General features: G+C 55.2%; 1 protein-coding gene across 14 annotated transcripts in view; it reads right to left on the minus strand.

The window, feature by feature from the left end:
* The window catches only part of PTPRS (protein tyrosine phosphatase receptor type S), a 135,815-nt gene that overhangs the window by 82,750 nt on the left and 28,595 nt on the right, over positions 1 to 24,470 (minus strand). For 6 of the 14 annotated variants that reach the window (XM_063701996.1, XM_063701993.1, XM_063701992.1 and 3 more), the window contains exon 1: positions 5,281 to 5,426. The exons of the other annotated variants lie outside the window; for them this stretch is intronic. The gene's annotated coding sequence lies outside the window, so the exon portion shown is untranslated. Of the gene's footprint in view, positions 1 to 5,280; positions 5,427 to 24,470 lie in introns of those variants that run through there. 14 annotated transcript variants of the gene reach the window in all.

The raw sequence follows: 24,470 nt of genomic DNA on the forward strand, positions 1-24,470 counted from the left end.
GATACCTGCTAAATCACGCCACAGACATACACAGATGCACACAGTCAAACCACCGATACACACCGACACACAGTCAGACTGCAAGCGGTTGCGTATCTGCAAGAGACACAGAAACAAATGCATTCACACAGTCAGGCAGCAGAGACGGGCGCGCGCACACACACACACACACACACAGGCAATAAACCTTGCACATAGTCAGACCACAAACACAGACAGGCCCAAAATCAGACCACAGACATACACCAAGCCAGAAAAGATACACGTAAGGGGTCACGGTGGGGCAGGCAGTACACGTACACAGTTGGCTTACAGGGAACTGCAAACATGCAATTAGATCAGAGATACCTACAGGTGCACAAGCCGGTCAACGTCACACGCAGACACAGGTGCCGGCACACTGTCAGACTATAGATAGGCCAGTCAGCAGACCACAGGTGCATGCGGCAGCCAGCCAAATAGAGATATGCAAAGTCAGATTCCCTTCCTACACACATATGTGCACACAGCCAGGCTACACAGACATGCACACGCACAGTCAGACTCTAGGTACACCTTGCACACAACCAGTTGGGGACTGGGAAGATGAAGGAAATAAAGCCTAGAGCACAGTCCCTTACTCTGAGTCCCAGCCCTAGCCCTTTAAGAGCAAAAGTTGCCAACGAGGAAGGCGGTGGCCCCAGATGGAGAAAACAGCCTGTGGCCAGCTGGGGCTAGGGTGACCACAGCGGCTGGCCCTGCCCAGAAATGCACATCTGCTTGGCCACATGAGGGGGCGAGGTCAGTCCCAGACCACTTTGAGCAGCTGGGCAGGCCTGCAGAGAGCCTCTGGGGAAACTGAGGCAGCATAGCAAACCTGAAGCTCAGAGAGCATGGGTAGGAGTCACTTGCACAGAGAGCCCAGGTGGGGCACACGTATGGAGGGCCCCAGCCACAGCTGACTCTCCCACATCCCATGAGGACCTCAGGGCAGCATCAGCCACCTTCTAAACCGGGCAGCCCTAATTACACCCTGGCTCCCACGGCAGAAGCCATGTCGGGCCCACACCTCCCTGATGTCTGCGCGGGATGGGGCTGAGCCAGGCACAGACAGGCAGGGCCTGGCCATGGACTCCCCCCAGAGCCGCCACTCCAGCCCGTCAGGGGCAGGGACGAGGGGCTACAGTAACAGGGGCATTTGAGGCATGGATGATGTATCAGGAATAGGGTGGTGGGAGGGGCCCAGGGAGTGGGGTTCAGACACTACCAAAGACAAAACATTCCAGGGTCCCTTAGGTGCCAATCCTCCCTAGGAGAACCTCCCATGATGGGGATAGGACCCTGCACACCCACAATCCTCCCACCGACTCCTGCTTCCACGAAAACCCCAGGCGCGGGGTCCTCTGTGAGGATTTGGGAGAGAAGATCCCTAGGTCCCATCAGCTCTGCCTTCAGAATCTGTCCCCAACCTGCCCACTTCTTACTCATTCTTCTGCCTCCACTTCTTCCAGCCCCATTGTCACCGACCTGGACAGTTGTCGTCACCTCCACCCTGGTCTCCCAGCTCCCGCCCTTGTCCCTTGATCTGTTCCACTCACAGAAACCAGAAAGCATCTGCGAGCACATGAGTCAGGGCCTGTCCTTCCTCTGCCCACAGCCCTCCATGGCTCCCACCTGCCTCGGGGTCAAAGCCCAAGTCCTTCCTGAGGCCCACCAGGTCCTGCACGACCTGCCCTGTCCCCTCCCTCTCTCCCCCTCCTCCCTCTGCTGCAGCCGCATGGGCCTCCTTGCTATTTCTCCAACACCCCAAGTGCAGTCCAGTCCTGCCCCCGGGCCTTTGCGTGGGCCATTCCTGGATTTAATATTGGCTGAGGACCAAAAGGTGAATGGGAATTGGGGGCAAGGGTGTCTCTGCACTAGGAACAGCATGAGGAAGAGCAAGGGGGCAGCACTGAGAGGTCCTAGGAGGGAGAGGGGGAGAGATGAGGACAGAGAGGTGCACACAGACTAGACCCACAGAGCAGCCAGGAGCCCTACGTGGCCCTGGGCAGGGAGGGACATGGCCAGGTTGGTGCCAGGCCAACCCTCCACCATGTCCTCTTGCAAAAGGCAGCCTGGGCCACCAGCCTTGCCACTGCCAAGAAAGGGAAACTAAGTCAGGTGCAGTAATCTGCAAGCTCCCAGTAAATGACACGGCTGTTAGGAAAAGCATGGCAGCCCATGGTGGCCAGCGAGGCTGAGCCAGGGCTAGGGAGAAGGAGAGGGAGTGACCGCTGGACCCTGAACCCACGGGGGGCTCAGGGAGGGTCTCTGCCCGCCCCACCTGGCTCTCAGGGGCTGCACTGCCCACCACTAGCTCGCGGCAGCTGGTCAGAGGCAGGCGCTTGCCTTTTACAGATGAGGAAACTGAGGCTCACAGAAAAACAGGGACTCAGCCAAGGCCCCCAGCTGGGGTGGGACTCGGGTCTAGAGCCCACGTTTAATCTTGTGACTGTGTCTTTCTCTGGCCACTGCAAGATCTCTGGACAACTCTCTCTGGGCCCGGTAGAGCCCGCTGGCCGCCTCTGGGAGCTCCCCCGCGGTGCTAATGGGGGGCGAGTGGGCACTCATTCCAACCAGGCGCCGGGGCATGGGTCACGCGATCTGGGAGCCGGCTTTGTGTGCCCACGCGGTCCAGGAAGCATAAAGGGGTGATTATGACCCAGGCCGGGCAGCAAACAGGCTGTGTCACCCGCACGAGGCGGGGGCTCCTCGGGCCAGAGGAGGCTCCCGGTGCCTCTCCCAGCCCCGGCTCCGGCTGTAGAGTCCACCCTGCCCTGTCCTGGGGCGGGAGTCTGGGGGCCTAGTCCTAACCCTCAGGGGCCATCCCATGGCCCCAGGGCAGGAGAAGCTGAGGCTGATTATGCCAGCAGTGGGACTCAGGGGAAAGACCCCTGACCCTGCACAACCTTTCCACCTTCACATCCACCCCCAACCCACACCTCTCCCGTGCCACCGCCTGGAACGTCATTTCCAGGACTGGACCCCGGCCTCCAGCCTCCCTGGACACCTGGGTCACTCCCACATCCACTCAAGCAGGGACAGGCAGCGAGGGCCCCCCTGGGCAGCAAGCCCAGGCTCTGTGGCCACTGGTGGGCTCAAGTCAGCTCTGGCCAAGCCACTGTCCCTCCCAGGGCACCATTATCTCCCTATCAGGAAACGGGCTCAGGGAGGGGCTGGGTGGGGCTGGCCCTTCCCGGAACTGAAGTCCGGGGACCTGGCTTTAATTGACTATTGATTTGTATTGGGACGACGTGAAGGCTCAGGGCACTGTCCCCAGGGGTCCTGGTGGCCAGGAGTGGATGGGTGGGGCAGACAGGGAACCAGGCCCAGCCCTGGAGAGGGAAATCATTAAAGTCCACTGGGTGCCCCTGGGGTGCTGAGCCCCATTAAATGTTCTCTGTGTTTTCTGCTGTTTAACGGATTAGGAAACCGAGGCTCACCAAGGGTCCTGCATGGAGGAGGGGGCTGGGCTGGGTTAGGATTTGAGGCCAGAGCCCGGCTCTCAGTTGAGCCCAGGGTCCACATCCTCCGGGCGCCCAGGCTGCCAAAATTGCCCCGTCAGTGTGTCCACCATGCTGGCTTCATGGAACAACTTGAGACGCCAAGATCTGGGGGTACCCCTGCTTCTGCTCACACACCCACGGGGGCTCCCAGCTCCTGTGCTCGCTGTTCTGGGCCCTTCCTGATGTGACTGCATCCATCGTCTTCCCTACCCCCTCTTCCCGAAAGGTCTTGCAGTTCTCAGAATACGCTGCCTCAGGTCTCTGAGCCTCTTCGCATGCAGGTCCCCCACCTGGCACACCCTTCCCCAGCTGGCCCATGGTCAGTTCATCCTGTAAGCTGCAGCCACGAGTTGCCTCCACTCCAAGCTGAGCCCCGTTCCTCCTCTGCTCTAAAACCCTCCATGGCTCCCATCAACACGTATTAAAACTCAGACTGCTACCTCAGCCTCCAGAGCTGCCAGCCCGGCCTCTGCTGACCTCATCACGCCACAACCCCCCATGCCAGGCTTCCCTTGCCACCTTGATCCCCCCACTTGTGGCCCCTGGCTCCCACAGGGGTATTTATACACACTGTTCCTTCCACCCAGCACACCCTTTCACATCCTCATCAAATCTCAGCTCTCATACTTGTCCTCAGGTCTCAGCTGAGCTGTCGCCTCCTCCAGGAAGCCCTCCTGGATGCCCCAGGGTGGATCAAGACCCATTCTGAGCTACCCCATCACAGCTGTGCTCCCACTGTGGGTCTGTCAACCCCCTGGATGGAAGCCCTTTTCCCACCCCAGGAACATGGCAAAGCCCCTGCATGCACTGGATGCCTGCTGCATAACCAGCTCCACCTGGCACTTTATCCACAGCATCCCTGGCGTCACCTGGGTTTCAGAGGTAGAAACTGAGACCATAGACAGAGACCACCCCAGGCAATGGAGGCTGAGACGGGGACAGCCTCGCATCCACCCTAAGGGGTCTGGCAGAGACTTAAAGGGTGGGGGTGAGGCTCTGGAAGGAACAGACAGCTGAGGCCAGCCTGGGTTCTGCAGGAAGCCCCTGGGGGAGGGTCACCAAACTCTGTCAGCTCAGGACTCGGGTCCTGGAACGGCTTAGAGCCCAGGGACGGGAATGGGTAAAGGAAAGGTACGAGCTGCCCTGACCGTCTCAGAAGACAACACCACAGGCCCCTCCCTGAGGCCAAGCCCCCCAGTTTCCTAAAGCCCCCCAACAAAGCACACAGGCAACGTGGGGTCCACAGGCCCGAGAGGAGCGGAAACAAACGGATGGAGGTAAACTTCCTGCGATTTTCGGGGGTGGCTAAGAGCAGGGATTCCTGCCATGCACCCCCCACCGCTACCTGCCCCCTCTGCGGTCCTGTTGCCTCCTCCGCCTTCTGCGAAGTCCCCAATCAGAGCTCCCCCGGGCTGGCAGCGAAGGCTGCCCCGCGCCTGGCTCCGCCCCCCGGGAGGTGGGGGAGGAGAGGGGGTGGGGGGAGGAGGTCGGGCTGGGGGCCAGGCGGGGGAGGGGACCCTGCGGAGCATAACGGTCTGGAGTTTTCCAAAGTGCAAGCGACGGGCCTGAATGGGGGGGCGCCAGGCAGCAGCAGGCCCAAGCTGGCCCTGGAGGGCGGCCGGCACGGTCAGGCCCGCGCTGGGCTGTGGGGACCCCCGTGTCCCCCAGCCTCGGAGCCTGGAGGGGGCGCGACAAGAGGGACAAAGCCCGGCGCGGCCCGGGCCTCGGGGTGGAAGGGGGTCCCGGGCGCACTCACCCCGCGGCTCGGAGATCGGGCCCGGGCCCCGCGAGGCCTCCACAGGGCCCGCCGCAGCCGGTCCCCGCGTCCCTCGGTCCGCCCGGAGCGCGGCGCGCAGCGAAGACTCGGGAGAGGCCTCGGCCTGGGGAGCTCGGCCTGGGGGCGGGGCAAGGGGCGGGGCTGTTGGGGGCGGGGTTGCAGTGGGCGGGGCTGCAGGGGACGGGCCCCGAGGAGGGGGATTGGGGGGCAGGGCGGGGCCCCGGCCGGAAGTGGGGCAGGGGGACCAGAGGGGAGCCCCATCTGCAGGCGCGGAGAGCCTCCGCAGGGGTCCATGAAACATTGAGCGAAGGGGCGCCCCAGGGAGGGCACGACCCAAGACCCCTCCCTCCCGAAGACTGGTCTCACGGGGAGCCTCTACCCTGCTCCCCGCTTCCCCAGCTCTGATCGTAGCCATGGCAACGCATGAGGAGGCTGGATGCCGGACAGGGAGGCGGAGGGCTCCCCAAACACACCCAACTACAGGAGGTCGGAGAAGGGGCAGAGTTCCCCTCCCAGTCTGGGTGGGACCGGAGGCCCAGTGGTGGGGGGGGGGGCGTCCCCTCTTCCCCCTCCTAGACCAGAGGGTGGGGGAGAGGCGCGGGCGCAGAGGCTTCCCTCCCGCTGGGGGTCCAGGGGAATGAATGGGGGGACACCGTGGCAGAGGCCCCCACCCTCGCCACAAGCCTGAGGAGGGGGCGGAGAGCACAGGGCCAGATTGGAAACAGATGGGGCCGCCGTGCCAGGCCCGCGACACCGGAGCAGAGGGAGAGGAGGAGGGAGAGGGAGGGGCAGACCTGTCCGGGCGGCCAATCCGAGCCAGCGTTGCACCCGGGGTGCGGGTTTGAAAACTCCACCGGAGAGGCCCGGAATACAGAAGCCCAGCGGGACCTGGGGGTCTGGGGACGGGGCAGGGGCAGGGGCCGGGATGGAGACCCAAGGGCTCCCGCGTCTGCTCCCATCCCTGGAAAAAACGCCTCTCTTCCCAGCATTCGCGCTGAGGACGAAGCCCGAACGCCAACGCCAACGGGATGTCCTGGGCGCTCAGCTGCCATCAGCTGTGCTTCCTCAGGCCACCGGCCACGGCTCTAGGAGGCAGACCCCACCATCACCCCCATTCTGCAAAGAACGGAGCCGAGAAAGAGAGAGAAACGGCTGCCCACGGCCGGGAAGAGCAGGGATTGGTACCAGGGTTTGGGTCCAGAGGCGGAGCTCTCACCACAGCGCTGCTGGAGGCCTGGGGCCCCCGGAACTGAGGGTATATCACGAATAATTTCAAGCCCCTTGGGTTTATCTAGGTACAGGGCCATCCTGGAGACAGACGCCCCACTCTCTAGAAGCCATTACTCAGTGGGGCAAAGGACGTGGGCTTTGATGGGAGACACACAGGCGGCTGTGAGAGCCCAGCAGAAACAATTCCGCTCCCACGGCTCCCGTCCATGCCCTCCCACTGCTACCTCAGTGGCTGGCTCCCATCTCCTTCAAACATCGAATAAATGCCTCCCTCAATGGGGGATCCCACACTGCCCCTTTCCCTTACCATGCCTCAGTTTCCCTCCTCTGCAAAATGGAGCATAGAATCCCCCCGCCCCATCTCCAACAATAGGTGGCCTAGTCCACAAAGCACCATGCACACAGTAGGTGGTCTGTGAGTGTCTACACACAGGCTCCCTGCCTGCCCCTTTGACACAGAGCACACAGGAGGTGCTAAACACAGGATGCCGTGACGTCCCCCGTCCCATGCAGCCCCATCCTCGACGAGGTACACAGTAGGTGCTTCATGGAGGAGGCTGCCTGGTGCCCCAGCATCACCAAAGGCACACAGGAGGTGCCCTGTGTCAATGTAGGCATAGGAGCAACCAGCATGACCTCCCCAACTCGGCTGGGCACACAGCGGGCCCTCAGGAGCAGAGTAGGCACCTCGCTTGTATCTGTGGCAAGGCACGGGGCTCATACAGACTCGAGTTTGAATCCAGGAATGCCCCGTGTGTCAAGAAAGGACCCGTACCTCTCGGGCCGACAGTTTCCCCATCTGCCACATAAGCCAAGCGCTGAACAGGTGCTCAGTGAATCCACACTGTCAGGAGGCTCGGGGCTGCATGACTTGCGGCGTACAGGCCTGGCTCTGGGCTGCCCAGGACTCGGGACGGCAGACAAGGGCTTGCCAGCCCCTTCCCAGCCAGTCCTGCCCTCTCAGGGCCTCTTGTCCATGTCTCTGTGGAGACAGACTCTTGCCCCTATTCCACAGTGGTGACTGCAGTTGGCAGGGGACACAGCCGCCCCCGAGGGGCTGGGGGAGGTGGGCCAGGTGCCCTCCCCCTTGGCTGGGTGGCCCCATCAGCACAGAGCCCTACATGCGCCTAGTCCTGGGGTCTGCCTCTCCCACCAGACTGTGACCTCGGGAGGCAGAGCAGGATTTGTCTCGGTCACCCAGTGTCCCCAGCGCCTAGCACAGGTCCACAGTACAAAGGAGGTTCTCAGCAAACATTTGCACAATCAGGCCCAGCCTCACCCAGGAGAGCCCCTCCGACCTTATTCTCCTCCAAAGGCCACACTGTGTGTGCCCTTGTCATAAAGCAGGCATCTTCACCTACCCTTTTTTCAAGACAGGGTCTCGCTCTGTTGCTCAGGCTGGAGTGCAGTGGCACCATCATGGCTCACTCTAGCCTCAACCTCCTGGGCTCAACCTCCTGGGCTCAAGTGATCCTCCCACCTCAGCCTCCTGAGTAGCTTGGACTACAGGCACGTGCCACCACGTCTGGCTAATTTTTGGATTTTTTTGTAGACATGGGATCTCCCCATGTTGCCCCGATTGGTCTCGAACTCCTAGACTCAAGTGAACCTCCTGCCTCAGCCTCCCAAAGTGCTGGGATCACAGACATGAGCCCGTAATAAGGTTACGCCCAGCCTACCCTTTTCTAAACAAACATTTCCAAGCCCCTATGCCAGGCACAATCCTAGACACACAGTGACCAAGACTGACAAAGATCCCTGCCCTCAGGGTGTGGATGCTCTAATCAGGGTGACACATAAGAAACAAAAGAAATAAAATCCACTGTGGGTCAGATGGTGGTAAGGGCCCTGAGGATGATTGGGTTGAGGGTTGTAGGATGAGGCGGGAGGATCGCCTGAGGCCAGGAGTTTGAGACCAGCCTGGGCGATATAGCCCATCATCTCTACAAAAACTTTTAAAAATTAGCTGGGCCTGGTGGCGCATGACTGTGGTCCCAGCTACTTGGGAGGCTGAGGGCGGGAGCATCGCTTGAGGCCAGGAAGTTGAGGCTGCAGTGAGCTATGATGGTACCACTGCAGTCCAGCCCGGGCGACAGAGCGAGACTCTATCTCTAAAAAAATGTAAAATAAAATAAACACAGGATAGGAGAGAGGGGAGGTGACATGTGAACAAAGACCAGAAGAAGGTGAGAGAAAGTGAAAGAGGATTCCAGGCAGAGAGCTCAGCCCATGCAAAGGCCCCGGGGCAGCACTGCACCTGGCGTGTTGGAGGAATGGCGAGGAGGCCAGTGTTACTGGAGCAGAGTGAGGAAGGGGAGACAAAGAGGAGGGGAGGGGAGGGAGGGAATGGGGACAAGATGTGCACGGCCTCAGAGGCCTCCAGGAGGAACTGGGCTTTGACCCTGAGGAAGGTGGGAGCCATGGAGGGCTGTGGGTAGAGGAAGGCCCTGACTCAGGTACTCACAAACATGCTCAGCTGCTGTGGGGAGGGCAGACTGTGGGGGATGACTAGGCTGGGGCTGGACTGGGTAGAGGATGGGGGAGAAGGGCACATTCTAGGCAGACCCAATAGAATTTTCTAAACGGCTCATTCGGGGATGTACAGAAAAGAGGGGACTCAAGGATGACTTCTGGGTTTTTGGCCTGAGCACCCTAAAGGTTAAGGGTGGCCACCTCCAGGAAGCCCTCCCTGATTGCCCCACCTACCCCGTGCCCTTGGGGGCTGACCCCCGGAGCCCCTCCAAAAACGTTCCATTGATATGTCCTCTGTATACACCCAGGAGGCGGCTGCCCTTGGGGAGGAACACGGGGCTGGATCACGTCAGCTCCCACAGCTGGGACGTTGGGTAATTTTTTTCAAAATAACTTTTCTTCTAATTATAAAATAGGCGCGTGCAGCAGAAAATTAGGTAAAATCAGCATAAAGAAGAAAATAAAAGTTACCCACAATCCATCCCTTGCCTAGAGAGAAACTGTTTCATGCGGCCGTTCTCATTCATTCTTTCCCTGTACATGTGCTGAGCACCTACTGTGTGCCCTGCTGAGGACACAGTGGTAAGCATGATGGAACCAGCACTCCTGCCCCTGTGGGGGGCACAGACAAGTTGCAGGGGGGATGGACACCCACAGAAAAACAAACACTGTCAATAACATAAGGCCGGGCAGTGCTAAGAGATGCCAAAAATAAATAAATAAACCACACTGCAAGGCTGCAAAAACTGGGGGGTCCCTGGGGGAGCCTCTTAGAAGTGGTGATAATCGCATTTAGACCTGGAGGAAGAGAGCAAATCAGACATACAAACACCTATGACAACAGAGTTACAGGCAGGAGGAACAGCAAATACGATGGCCCTGAGGCTAACCATTTCCTTCCGTTCTTTCTTTTCTTTTTTTTTTTGAGACAGAATCTCATTCCATCACCCAGGCTGGAGTGCAGTGGCACAATCTCGGCTCACTGCAACCTCTGCCTCCCAGGGTCACAAAATTCTCCTGCCTCAGCCTCCTGAGTAGCTGGGATTACAGGCGCACACCACCACGCCCAGCTAATTTTTTGTGTATTTTTAGTAGAGACAGGGTTTCACTATGTTGGCCAGAGTGGTCTCGAACTCCTGACCTCATGATCCGCCCGCCTTGGCCTCCCAAAGTGTTGGGATTACAGGCGTGAGCCACCACGCCCGGCCTCCTTCCAGTCCTTCTTCTATGCACACGAATGGGTGCTTTTCTTTCGTTCGATGGGGATCACCATTAGGAGACCATGTTCCAGTGTCCAGGTCACAGAATTTAATCAATTCCCACTTGTTTATCCCATTATGTCCCTTATAAACAACACTGTGAGGGACATCCTTAGACACAGCTGTGTCCCTTCGTCTCCTGAAGAAACTTCCAAAGCAGGGGTGACTGCATTGGGATGTTCTCAAGCCTTTTAAACCTTCCCTGATGGGGAACCCTCAGATAAAACCATACCCTTGACCGGGGCAGGACCCCCTCCCCCAGCCTGTCTGTCCCACCTCCTTCATATTTGGCACCAAAACCCCCAGACATTTCATTTAGGTACAAACTCTGTACTCTTGGCTGTGAGAGCCAGAGACAAACTGGTTGGGCAGCTTCCTCTCGGCTTCCCTGCCCTGGTCTTGCCCATGCCCAAGGCTCCCGCCTCCTACCTTGCACAGCATTCATGACCCAGGGCATGGGCGGGTGCCAACCAGCCAGGAGCCTGCCTCACCCATGTTCACATCACAGCCCTGGCGCTGGGTCTACCCGCCAGCCACACCACAGCAGGCACGATGCCCACCACAGGCACGCCCCAGCTCCATGTCTGCCTTTTTCACCTGTCCGCCCCCGCAGGCCAGGCTACCTTCCCTTTCCTGGAAAATCTGAGACACCTTCAGGCGTGGCTGGATCCAGCAAAGCCATTCCTCCCATGTCTTCCCCAACTCTGCTGATAGCAGCTCCGTCCTTCCAGGGGCTCAGGCTAGAACCTGGAAGCTGACCCTCACTGCTTTTCCTCCCTCACCCCATATGGTGTTGGTCTGGAAATACTCTCACGTTTCTCTCCTAAATTTCTACTCACTTTGTCCATCTTTTTCCATATTCCCTTCCCAACCCATCCAGCCTGATTATTGCCTGCTCGGACCAGCATAGTCACCTCTGCCCTGGTCCCCAGCCTCCCACCCTCGCCCTCCAGTCTGTCCTCCCCACAGCACCCACTAAATGGTGCCGGCGTGCACCTGAGTCAGGTCCCGTCCCTCCTCTGCCCACAGCCCTCCATGGCTCCCACCTCCCTCAGGGTCAAAGCCCAAGTCCTCCTGGTGGCCCACAAGGCCCTGCATGACCTGCCCCATCTCCTCCCTGCCCTCCATTCCTCCTTCTCTCCCCCTCACTCTGCTCCAGCTACATGGGCCTCCTTGCTGTTCCTCCAGCGCCCCAAGTGCAGTCCTGCCTCAGGGCCTTTGCACGGGCTATGCCTCTGCCTGGAACACTGTTCCTCTACATTTTCTTGTCACTTTCTTCTCACCCTTCCATTCTCCCTCAAGGATCACCTCCTCAGAAATGCCCTGGCTGACCACCTGGCTCAAGCAGCACCCATCACCCATTACCCATTATTTTACTGTCACCTGAAATTCTCTGTCTTTACTCACTGTCTGGGTCTGAGTTATCAAATACAAGAACCACTAGCGGCTGGGCGTGGTGGCTCATGCCTGTAATCCTAGCACTTTGGGAGGCCAAGATGGGTGGATCATCTGAGGTCAGGAGTTTGAGACCAACCTGGCCAACACGGTGAAACCCCATCTCTACTAAAAATACAAAAATTAGCCGGGCATGGTGGTGCACACCTGTAATCCCAGCTACTCAGGAGGCTGAGGCAGGAGAATCGCTTGAACCTGGGAGGCGGAGGTTACAGTGAGCTGAGATTGCGCCATTGCACTCCAGCCTGGGCAACAAGAGCGAAACTCTGCTTCGAAATAAAATAAAATAAAATAAAATAAAATAAAATAAAATAAAATAAAATAAAAATAAAAAGGACCACTAGCCACATGTGACTCATTAAACTTAAATGAAGAAAAATTAAATAGGCCGGGTGCCATGGCTCCCACCTGTAATGCCAGCACTTTGGGAGGCCAAAGTGGGTGGATTGCTTGATGCCAGGAGTTTGAGACCAGCCTGGACAACATGGCAAAACCCCATCTCTACTAAAAACACAAAAATTAGCTGAGTGTGGTGGTGCACACCTGTAGCCTTAGCTACGTGGGAGGCTGAGGCATGAGAATCGCTAGAACCCAGGAGGTGGGCACTGCAGTGACCTGAGATCATGCCACAGCACTATAGCCTGGGCAACAGAGCGAGACTCCATCTCAAAAAAAAAAAAAAGAAAAAGAAAAATTAAATAAAATTTAAAATTCTGCTCCTCAAGTCACACCGGCCACATTTCCAGTGTGGCTCATGGTCAGAGTACTGAAACCCACATAGCACACTTCCATCACTGCAGAAAGTTCTGTGGCCAGCTCTGCCAGGGAGAAAGGGGCCAGGTCAGTCTTGGTCACTGCCAGGGTCGAGTACACAGTATACGATCAATAAATGCTTTCTAAATGAAGAAGTGGGGTGGGTGTGGTGGCTTACACCTGTAATCCCAACACTTTGGGAGGCCGAGGTGGACAGATGACTTGAGCCTGGGTTTTTGAGACCAGCCTGGGCAACACAGTGAGACCCCATCTCACCAAAAAATACCAAAATTAGCCGGGCATGGTGGTGCATGCCTGTAATCCCAGCTACTTGGGAGGCTGAGGCAGGATTGCTTGAGCCCAAGAGGCAGAGGTTGCAGTAAGCTGAAATTGTGCCACTGCACTCCAGCCTGGGTGATAGAACAAGACTCTGTCTCAAAAAAAGAAAAAAAAAAAAGAAAAAAAAAGAAAAGAAAGAAAAAGCAGTAAAACATATATAACAAAAAAAATTCCATAAAAAATATAGATATGAAAGAGTGAAGACATCAGTGGCTCAGAGGCCTTGCAGAGACTAGAGGTGCTGGCCAACAGCACAGAGGTCAGCAGGTGCCTCTGCAGCCACAGTACCCTGGCCACTCTCACTCCCTGGGCAGCCACGTTAGGGTATCCAAACTCTACATTTCCAAATAGTGACATGGAAAGCCAGAAAGCAAAAGCCACACTGCTGGGCTTTGAACCTGGATCTCCCTGGCTGGCCAGCAAAGCATCCTCTGGGAGCTCTTGCTCCAGCTCCAAGGGCAGAAACTTGGAAAAGGCTTCCAGGCCACAGCCGGAGTCAGCTCTGCAGCGCCAACATGCTGACTCAGCCAAAAGTGGAGGATGGGGGAGGGACAGAATGGCCGGTCCCCCTGCCAGGCCCCATTGCCAGCCTGGGCCCCTGCCAGGCCCACCGTCTCCCACCATGAGCCAGCGTCAAGTGTATTAAAGTTGTTGCTGTTTTTTTTTTTTTTTTTTTGAGACAGAGTCTCGCTCTGTCACCCAGGCTGGAGTACAGTGGCACGATCTCGGCTCCCTGCACCCTCTGCCTCCCAGGTTCAATCGATTCTCCTGCCTCAGCCTCCCGATTAGCTGGGATTACAGGTGCCCACCACCATGCTCGGCTATTTTTTGTATTTTTAGTAGAGACAGGGTTTCACCATATTGGTCAGGCTGGTCTTGAACTCCTGACCTCAGGTGATCCACTCGCCTCAGCCTCCCAAAGTGCCAGGATTACATGCATGAGCCTCCGCACCTGGCTGTAAATGCATTTAATGGATCTGGCCACATCCTCTCTGCAAGATGCCTGCTGGTCTCTCGTTCAAGCGCATCCTCCCCCTCTGCACCCACCAGTCCCCAGGAAGGGTGATCACGGTCTCCCCCCAATCCTCCCCTCCTTGCTCATGATTCTGCCATGTCCCAATACCCCCCATTGATTGGATGATGGATGGAGTCTCACTCTGTCGCTCAGGCTGGAGTGTAGTGCGGCAATCTCAGCTCACTGCAACCTCTGCTTCCTGGGTTCAAGTGATTCTCCCACTTCAGCCTCCTGAGTAGCTGGGGTTACAGGTACATGCCACCACACCCGGCTAATTTCTGTATTTTTAGTAGAGACGGGGTTTCACCATGTTGGCAAGGCTGGTCTTGAACTCCGGACCTCAAATGATCCATCTTGCCTTGGCCCTCCAAAGTGCTAGGATTACAGGTGTGAGCCACCACACTCGGCCCCCGATTTAATCATTCATGTAGGCTGGGCACGGCCAGCCTTGGGAGGCCAAGGCGGGAGGATCATTTGAGCCAGAACTTAAGATCAACCTGGGCAACAAAGAGAGACCCCCGTCTCTAAAAAAAATTAAAAATTAGCTGGGCATGGCAGTACATGTCTGTACTCCCAACTACTTGGGAGGCTGAGGCAGGAGGATTGCTTGTGACCAGGAGTTTGAGGTTGCAGGTGAGCTAAGATCCCGCCACTAAACACCAGCTTGGGTGACAGAGGGAGGCCCTGTCTAGAAACAACTTTCATGCCACTGTCTCCCGTCTTTTCCTTAAACCAATTTACTTAAGAAACTAATTCAACAGTATCGCGTATCTCTAAGGAAGACCCAAAAGATTCTGCCCTGCCTTGAAAGTCACCAGAAACATTGTTACAATGAAAATAGTACCCAGTTATCCCATGGCCGCTGGATACTGTTGCGAACACCAGCAGCCGGATGGGATTTTGTTACAAAGAGATTGGCAGGTGTTAGTGTCTGAGATCACCCTGAATCTCCCTGGGCTTTCTTCCCTGACATGTTAGGAGCTGAAAGGGAGTCATTGCTGGTGTGTGCAGCTCTGGGCTGCCGGATGCCTCCTCCAGAGGCCACCCCCAAACAGCCCCACGCCTAGGGGTACGTTCCTGACTTCAAAAACCATGGCTCGGCCAGGCGTGGTGGCTCACGCCTGTAATCCCAGCACTTTGGGAGGTTGAGGTGGGCGGATCACGAGGTCAGGAGATCGAGAGGATCCTGGCTAACACAGTGAAACCCCATCTCTACTAAAAATACAAAAAAAAAAAAAAAAAAAATTAGCCAGGCGTGGTGGCGGGCGCCTGTAGTCCCAGCTACTTGGGAGGCTGAGGCAGAATGGTGTGAACCCGGGAGGCAGAGCTTGCAGTGAGCCGAGATGGCGCCACTGCACTCCAGCCTGGGAGACAGAGAGAGACCCCGTCTCAAAAACAAAAACAAAAACAAAAACAAAAAAAGACAAAAAAAAAAAAAAAAAAAAACAAACCGTGGCTCACAGGAGGCAGGAAGCCCAAGTTCTCTTCCCAAGGGAGCTGTGTGGGCCTGAACCAGTCCTCACCACTCTCTGGGACTCAGTTTCCCCATCAAAGCACCAGGGAAAATGGGCTCTTGGTACCCGGGGCTGATTTTTGTGGGTTTGAAGTCTGTAAAGATCAAGGAAACCGAGGCACAAACCAGGGAGGTCCCCAAGGCAGGGCTTGGTGTAGCTCCTAATTCCTCCTGGTCCCCGTGCACAAGGGTGGGATCTGGTTTTGGTCACAGCTGAAACTCCAGCACCTACTGTGTGCTAGAGCTGTCTTGAGTGCTGGGGACACAGTAGAGATCAAGGCAGATAACCTCTCAGGGCTTCTGTTCTGGGGAGACAGCGACAGATGGGGATAGAGGACAGGGGCAGAGGACACAGCACGTGTAAAGGCCCCGAGGTGGGAACGAACACACTAAGTTCTGGAAAAAGAGAGGGGGACTGGTGCAGAGAGGGGGGCTGGTCCAGAGAGCGGGCAGAGTGAGTGAGCAGGGGCAGGATTTGAGGGGTAATAGGAGTGAGGACCGCGGTGGCTCACACCTGTAATCCCAGCACTTTGGGAGACCAAGGCAGGTGGATCACTCAAGGTCAGTAGTTCAAGACCAGCCTGGCCAACATGGTGAAACCCTGTCTCTACTAAAAATACAAAAAATTAGCTGGGTGTGGTGGTACGCGCCTGTAATCCCAGCTACTCAGGAGGCTGAGACAGGAGAATCACTTGAACCCGGGATACGGAGGTTACCGTGAGCCAAGATCACACCACTGCACTCCAGCCTGGGTGACAGAGCGAGACTCTGTCTCAAAAAATAATAATAACAATAAAATAAACAGAAGCGCGGAGGGCTATGGCCCTCCATGCCATGTCAGCATTTGAGGAATGAAAAACTGTCACACCCCAGTAATGATTCGTCTCTCAGCATCCCGCCAGCATTTATAAGGCACCTACTGTATACCAGGCTCTGGGCTGAGCACTAAGGACACAAGATGACTGTGGGAGGCAGACAGGGGGCCCTGGAAGTTAAAGGCCAGGTCTTGGCCAGGCGTGGTAGCTCACACCTGTAATCCCAACACATTGGGAGGCTGAGGCAGGCAGATCACAAGGTCAGGAGTTTGAGACCAGCCTGGCCAACATGGTGAAACCCCCATCTCTACTAAAAAAATAAGAAATAAAAAAATAAAAATAGCCAGGCGTGGTGGCATGTGCCTGTAATCCCAGCTACTTGGGAAGCTGAGGCAGGAGGATTGCTTGAATCTGGGAGGTAGAGGTTGCGAGCCGAGATCACACCATTGCACTCCAGCCTGGGAGAAAAGAAACTCTGTCTCAAAAAAATAAAATAAAAATACAAAAATTAGCCAGGCATGGTGGTGCACGCCTGTAGTCCCAGCTACTCAGGAGGCTAAGGTGAGAGAATCACTTGAACCCGGGAGGTGGAGGTTGCAGTGAGCTGCGATCATGCCACTGCTCTCCAATCTGGGTGATAGGGGGAGACTCCGTTTCTAAAAACAAAAAACAAACAAAAAGAGATCAGGGCTGTAATGGGGGATGTCACAAGGCTTCCAGGAAGAGGTGATGTCTAAGATGAGAAGGATGGGAGAAATCACGCTGGGCTGGGGCAGGGAGGTTGGGGAGCGGGAAGGGTGTCCCAGGTACAAGGAACAGCGTATGCCAAGGTCTGGAGGCAAGAGAGGTGTGGAAGAGGAAACCTAACTAGCCCTGAACAAAACAGAAAAGGAGAGGGTGGGGACCCTGGGCCAGGTCCCATCCCACGGGAGAGGCAACTGAGGGACATGGGGGGCTGCTGGGGGGGGGGGGTGCGGTGGCAGAACTTCACACTACCCCCCCAGAGCTCAGGTGGGGGCATGACCTCTCTAGGTGGCTCCCCAAGCTCTCAGGTCCTGGGTAGGAGAAGGTGGTCTCTCTGAACAGGTGTTAGGATCTACACCCAACCCCATCTCCCCAAGACATAAAAACCCCTATCAAGCACTTAGCAGGGGCAAAGCACTCAGAACTGAGCTGGGCATACAGCAGGTGCTCAGTGAGCACACCGGCTATTATTCCAGGCTTTTCCCACCATCCAGGCACACTTATTAAATTCTCCTCAGAACTGCTATTATTTGCCAAGCATGGTGGCTCATGCCTGTGATCCCTGCACTTTGGGAGGCTGAGGAAGGAGGACCACTTGAGGCCAGGAGTTGAAGACCAACTTGGGCAACACAGCGAGACCCTGTCTCTACAAAAAAATACAAAAATTAGCCAGGCAGGGTGAGGCATGCCTGTGGTTGTAGCTACTCAGGAGGCTGAAGCAGGAGGATGACTTGAGCCTGGGAGGTCGAGGTTGCAGTGAGCTATAATAGTGCCACTGCACTCCAGCCTGGGTGACAGAGAATGAGACCCTATCTCAAAAAAAAAAAAAAATCCTTGTGCCTAGAAGCTGGACACGGTGGCTCATGCCTCTAATCCCGGCACTTTGGGAGGCTGAAGTGGCAGGACAGCTTGAGCCCAGGAGTTTGAGGCTGCAGTGAGTGATGATCCTGCCACTGCACTCCAGCCTGGGTGACAGAGGGAGACCCCGTCTCTAAAAAATAAATAAATAAATAAATAAATAAATATATATATATATATATATATATATATTTTAAAGGCAAATTCCAATTAGCCGGGCGTGGTGGCGGGCGCCTGTGGTCCCAGCTGCTTGGGAGGCTGAGGCAGGAGAATGGCGTGAACCCGGAAGGCGGAGGTTGCAGTAAGCTGAGATCGTGCCACTGCACTCCAGCCTGGGCGACAGAGCAAGACTCCGTCTCAAAAAAAAAAAAAAAAAAAAAGGGCGAATTCCTCATGCCTGGAACAGAGAGAACCAGCAACACAGTAAGTACAAATACTTGAGGAAGGGAGGGAGTCCCTCTAATGCTCCCCTGGAAGCAACCTCTGCCATTACCATCTATCTTTGTGTCTTTTTCTCATGAAGTTACTGATCAAAGGTAACTCTAGAAATACAGGGTGATTTTTTTTTTTTTTTTTTTGAGACGGAGTCTCACTCTGTCACCCAGGCTGGAGTACAGCGGCACAATCTCACCTCACTGCAACCTCAGCTTCCTGGGTTCCAGTCATTCTCCTGCCTCAGCCTCCCGAGTAGCTGGGATTACAGGCGTGCGCCACCACGCCCGGCTAATTTTTGTATTTTTAGTAGAGACGGGGTTTCACCATGTTGGCCAGGCTGGTCTCATGCTCCTGACCTCAAGTGATACGCTGGCCTCGGCCTCCCAAAGTGCTGGGATTACAGGCATGAGCTACCACACCTGGCCCAGGGTGATTTTTTTTTGTATGTGAAAATGATATTCTGTTTGAATCATGGCTGTTCCTCACATGACTTGTAACTACTGAGCACACACAGCCCAGGCCTCTTCTTGCCTGTGGTAGGATCTTCCATGGCAAGGCTGTGCCTTGGGCGTGTATCACCCAATTCCCTGTGGACACTTCGGTTGCCTCCATTTTTTCCCAACCTCACCCAATGCCATGGTGAATCTCCATGCTGACATCTCCCAGGTCCCCTTGGGGAAGCATTTTTGTCTCTCACTGGTGTCCAGTGAAGGGCAGCTGGGGTGGAAGGTCGAGTTACAGCTTGTTCTAAACAAGCAGGTTCCCCTCCTACACAGTCGGAAATGAGTAGGTCCTAATAGTCCCCGAGGAGACAATTGGCTATTATCTTCCGAAGTTAAGTTTATACATTCCCTTTAGGCCTGATAACACCACCTCTAGAAATCTACCCGGCAGACACTTTCCCGTGAAATGACACGTGGAGAAAGTCCTCACGGCAAAAGGCTTGAAGCAACCTAAATGTCTATCGATAGGAGATTGGTTAAGTAAAGAACAGTACAAGGGGGCCAGGCACAGTGGCTCACGCCTGCAATCCCAGCACTTTGGGAGGCTGAGGCAGGAAGATCACCTGAGGTCAAGAATTCGAGACCAGCCTGGCCAACATGGCAAAACTCTGTCTCTACTAAAAATACAAAAAAATTAGCCAGGTGTGGTGGCCGGCACCTGTAATCCCAGCAACTCGGGATGCTGAGGCAGGAGAATTGCTTGAACTCAGGAGGCGGAGGCTATAGTGAGCTGAGATCATGCCACTGCACTCTAGCCTGGCCAATAAAAGTGAAACTCCATCTCAAAAATATAAATATGTAAATGAATGAATGAATAAATAAATAAATAAAAATAACAGTACAAGGGGTCAAATAATGATCGAAGAGATTAGTATCTCTTAGTGTTATGAGATCAGTATCTCTTAGTGTTATGAGATCAGTATCACAGCTGTGAAAAGGAATGAGAATACCAGATGTACAATTATAAAATTACTTTTAAGATACTATATTTTTAAGTGGGGAGGAAACAAAACAAGGTACAGAACAGCATGTAAAAGATGCTGCCATTTGGTTAAACAAGGGAATATAAATCCAGCCGCCTACTAAATGTTCACAGAAGATTTCTAGATAAACTGCGCTCTTCAAAACCGTAGCCACGAGCCGTATGTGGCTGTTTAAATTTAAATGGAATAAAATGGAATAAAATTTAAAATTCAGTTCCTCGGTTGCACTGGACACATTTCAAATGCTCAATAGCCACATTCGGCTCAGGGCGACTGTACCACAGTGCGTAGACGGAGACCATTTTTATCATCGCCACATCCGGGGCCAAATCCGGCCCACCGTTTGTTTTTATAAATAAAGCTTTATTGGCACAAAGCCACGCCCACCAGTTTACGTGTTTGTCTATGGCTGCTTTCACGCTCCAATGGCGGGGTTGAGTAGTAGACAGAGATCATCCGGCCGGCAAAGCTGGAAAGATTTACAAGGTGGTCCTTTATGGAAAAACTCTACTGACCCTGTTCTGGGAAGAGACTGCTACTGGGGAAGGAGAGAGGGGAGGGGATCTGGAGATTCTCCACCATGCATTTTTCTCTGCATCCTCAATTGTATCCCATGTGTACGCATTCTCTGGCCAGAACAACATATTAAAAATAAAAGACGTGGTGTCACAGAGATGCTGATTTCTTCTCCTGCCAGCCACGCCCGGAGGGCCTGGTTCCCCTCGACGCTGCCACCCTGGATAATACCACACTTCAAACAGTTCTGCTAAATGGATGGGTGAGAAATGATATCTTGTTTTAATTTGCATCTCCTGGGCAGGAGATGGGAACTCTTTAACTATGGATAAATGCCTGTCTAATCATCCATCGTCCCCCCAGACTCCTTAAGGGCAAGGATTCTGTCTGCATCAGTCACTATAGTGTCCCCAGTCCCAGCATGGGGCCAAGCAAACAGCTGAAGCCCAGTACATCCACACGGAAGAGAGGGAATCAGGCCCAGGGCAGCAGCCACAGTGCAAGGCCTGGGCTAGTTGTGGCTGGTGGTGAGCATCGAGTGCCAAGCCAAGCTTCACCGACGCAGTCACAGGGGCAGACTCCATGGGGCAGAGGTGGCTGCCAGCCCCTCGGGGAACCTGCAGACTCACGTTCAGCAGTGGGGGAAGAGAGCAGGGTGGGCAGGGACCTGGCAGCCTTGGGGGTAGGGGAACTGTGGGCTCCAGGCAGGGAGAGAGATTATATATTCATCAGAATCTTAAACAAAAGCCCCGCAGCCGCCTGTCAGCCAGGCTATGGCTTTTATGGTAATCAGCAATGAATTACCCACAATGCCTGGCCAAGCGCAAGTGGTTCTTGGCCCGGATCCTAAACTAATTTTTGTATGTTCGTGTGTATATAATTTTGCTCGCTCCCTCCCGTTCCTCTCCCTTCATTAGCAGGAGCACGGGTGGGGTACGGGGCAGGGAGGCAAAAGGAACCCTGGGTGTAGAAGTGGAGGATGCTCACCAAGACCCCCTGGCCCTACAGCCTGCCTGGCACTGGGCCCTGGGCTCAGAGTGTGTGGAGGTGGGAGGTGAGTGCCAAGTGGGAACTGAGGGGAGCCTGGAAACCACCAAAAACTGGAGCTGGCAGCTCCGGGGGTGGAGAGAGAAGAAGGGAGGAAGGGGGGTTTGGCTGGCTCTGCTGGTGAGCAGAGTGTGCAGGCCCCTTAGTGGGGTTGAGCCTGTGCCACGTGCTGTGTGGCCTTGGGCAAGTGCCTTAACTTCTCTGGGCTTCAGCCCCCTGGTCTGCAAATTAGACCTCCCTTCCTGTCCTAACCTCTAGCCCCATCCAGCCCCAAGTGTGTAGCCCACAGCCCCTCCCAGGGCCCTGTCTATGCAGGCCACTCTCTAAGTGCTTGACGCATATTAACTCGTTTTGTTGTGCCAGTTATTTATCTCAGATGGGGAAACTGAGGCTGAGGATAGGATGTGCCTTGTCCAGGGCCACTGGCTCGCTTGTAGCACCTGAAAACCCCCTATGGGCTAAGTCAGGAGCTGCCAACTCCATGTCTCCAGGGAGAACTAGCCCACCACTTCCTGGGAACCTCCGCAGGCGTCCTGCTAATGGGGGCGTTTCCATGCCTGCCTCTCTCACCATCTTCGCCACCTCAGCTCATCTTCTCCGTCTTTACCGATGTTCAGGACAGAGGCCTGGGAGTCGTTCTTGACTCATCTCAACCCTACCCTGCAGCCAACCCTTCTGCAAAATCCTTCTAGAATACAACCCCTCCTCCGCCCCTGCCTGGTCCACCCCCATCATCCCTGGCCTGGATCTGTGCCGTCCCCTCTGCTCTGGTCCCCCAGCGTCTGCACTCATCCCCCACAGTCTGTCCTTTCTGCAACAGCCAGGGGTCGCCTGTGAACACGTCGGTCAGGGCTGGTTCCTCCTTTGCCCATAGCCCTCCCTGGCTCCCACCTCCCTCAGAGTAAACGCCCAAGTCCTCCTGGTGCCCCACAAGGGCCTGCACAACCTGCCCTGTCCTCTCCCTGCTCTCCCCTCCCCTCCTCCCCCTCCTCACTCTGCTCCAGCCACACGGGCCTCCTCGCTGTTCCTCCAACATGCCAGGTGCGGTCCTGCCTCAGGGCCTTTGCACGGGCTGTGCCCTCTGCCTGGAACACCCTCCCCTCAGATGTCAGCAAACATCATTCTCTTATTCCTGCTGGTCTTACTGAAATGTCACCTCTTCTGTGAGGCCTGTCTTGATTCTGTAGCTAAAACAGCCACTCCCTGCCACCAACCAATTCCTCTAGCTTTTTTCTTTTTTTTTTTTTTGAGATGGAGTCTTACTCTATCGCCCAGGCTGCACTGCAGTGGCGCAACCTCAGCTCACTACAACCTCCGCTTCCCCTGTTCAAGCAATTCTCCTGCCTCAGCCTACCGAGTAGCTGGGATTACAGGCGCCCACCACCATACCCAGCTAATTTTTGTATTTTTAGTAGAGACAGGGTTTCACCATGTTGGCCAGGCTGGTTTCAAACTCCTGACCTCAAGTGATCTGCCCACCTCGGCCTCCCAAAGTGCTAAAATTGCAGGCATGAGCCACTGCGCCTGGCCAACTTTATTTTTCTTAAAGGCATGGCATACAGTCAATCCTTAACACACATTTAATCTATTGGCTTTATGGTTTTTGTTTTTTGGGTGTTTCTTGTTTTTGTTTTTTGAGGCAGGGTCTCACTCTGTCACCCAGGCTGGAGTGCAGTGACGCAATCTCAGCTCACTGCCGCCTTGAACTCCTCAGCTCAAGTGATCCTCCCACCTCAGCCTCCTGAGTAGCTGGGACTATAGGCTTGTACCACCACACCCGGCTAATTTTTGTATTTTTATTTATTATTATTATTATTATTATGAAACCAAGTCTCACTTTGTCTCCAGGCTGGCGTGCAGTGGCGTGATCTCACTGTAACCTCTGCCTCCCTGGTTCAAGCGATTCCCCTGCCTCAGCCTCCCGAGTAGCTGGGACTATAGGTGCACGCCACCACACCCGGCTAATTTTTTTTTATTTAAGTAGAGACGGGGTTTTACCCTGTTGGCCAGGATGGTCTCGATCTCCTGACCTCGTGATCCACCTGACTTGGCCTCCCGAAGTGCTGGGATTACAGGCATGAGCCACTGTGCCCAGCCTTTTGTATTTTTAGTAGAGATGAGATTTCACCATGTTGGCCAGGCTGGTCTCGAACTCCTGACCTCAGGTGATCTGCCCGTCTTGGCCTCCTAAAGTGCTGGGATTATAGGCTGAGCCACTGCGCCCGGCCCCTATTTGTTTATTGTCCTTCTGATGCATTCCACGAGGGAAGGGTTTTTCCCTCTGTCTTCTCCGTCACTCTGTTCCCAACACCTGACCCTGCAAGGATCAGGGCCTGGTATACAGGAGGTGCTCAATAAGTATCCAGTGATGGAGCTCTAGGCCCCCAGCAGGGTCCTGGGCCCAGAAAGGACACGACAGTTGTTTTCTGAACACACAGAAGCTTTCCTTGGGGTCTGAAGGAAAATTTTAGACCTGAAACCATCCCCTGGGTGGAGGCTGGGGGTGGGGATATAAGTATCTTGGGAGCAGCCAAGGAAAGAAAAAGAACATTCCTGTCTCATCAAAGCTGTTCAGGGGAGACCCGAGCTCCCTGGCTGGTGGCTGGGGTGGAGATGGCAGATGCTCTCTGCAGGGTAACTGGGCGAGAGGGAGTGAATATTGAAATGTGCATCCCTTAGCCGGGTGCGGTGGCTCACGCCTGTAATCCCAGCACTTTGGGAGGCTGAGGGGGGTGGATCACGAGGTCAGGAGATCGAGACCATCCTGGCTAACATGGTGAAACCCCGTCTCTACTAAAAATACAAAAAATTAGCCGGGCGGGGTGGCAGGCGCCTGTAGTCCCAGCTACTGGGGAGGCTGAGGCAGGAGAATGGCGTGAACCCGGGAGGCGGAGCTTGCAGTGAGCCGAGATCGTGCGCCACTGCATTCCAGCCTGGGAGACACAGCGAGACTCCGTCTCAAAAAAAAAAAAAAAAAGAAAGAAAGAAATACGCATCCCACATGACATCTCCTGGTTGTGCGTTAGGCCTGTGTGTGAACGAGCCCTGCAACACATCTCATAGGAAAGCAAAAGAGAGAGACAAATGGGCATGTCCGTCAGGAGGGGCTGGGCATGTAGATGGCATACTACACAGCCCTGAAAAAGAATGCATAGTACGCAGCCCTGAAAAAGACGTCCCTGGCTGTGTGCGTCCTGGTACTGTCAGTGAAAGAGCATGGCAGGGACAGCGG

This window comes from Gorilla gorilla, chromosome 20 (assembly GCF_029281585.2).
Source record: "Gorilla gorilla gorilla isolate KB3781 chromosome 20, NHGRI_mGorGor1-v2.1_pri, whole genome shotgun sequence".
In the NCBI taxonomy this organism is placed as follows: Eukaryota; Metazoa; Chordata; class Mammalia; order Primates; family Hominidae; genus Gorilla; species Gorilla gorilla.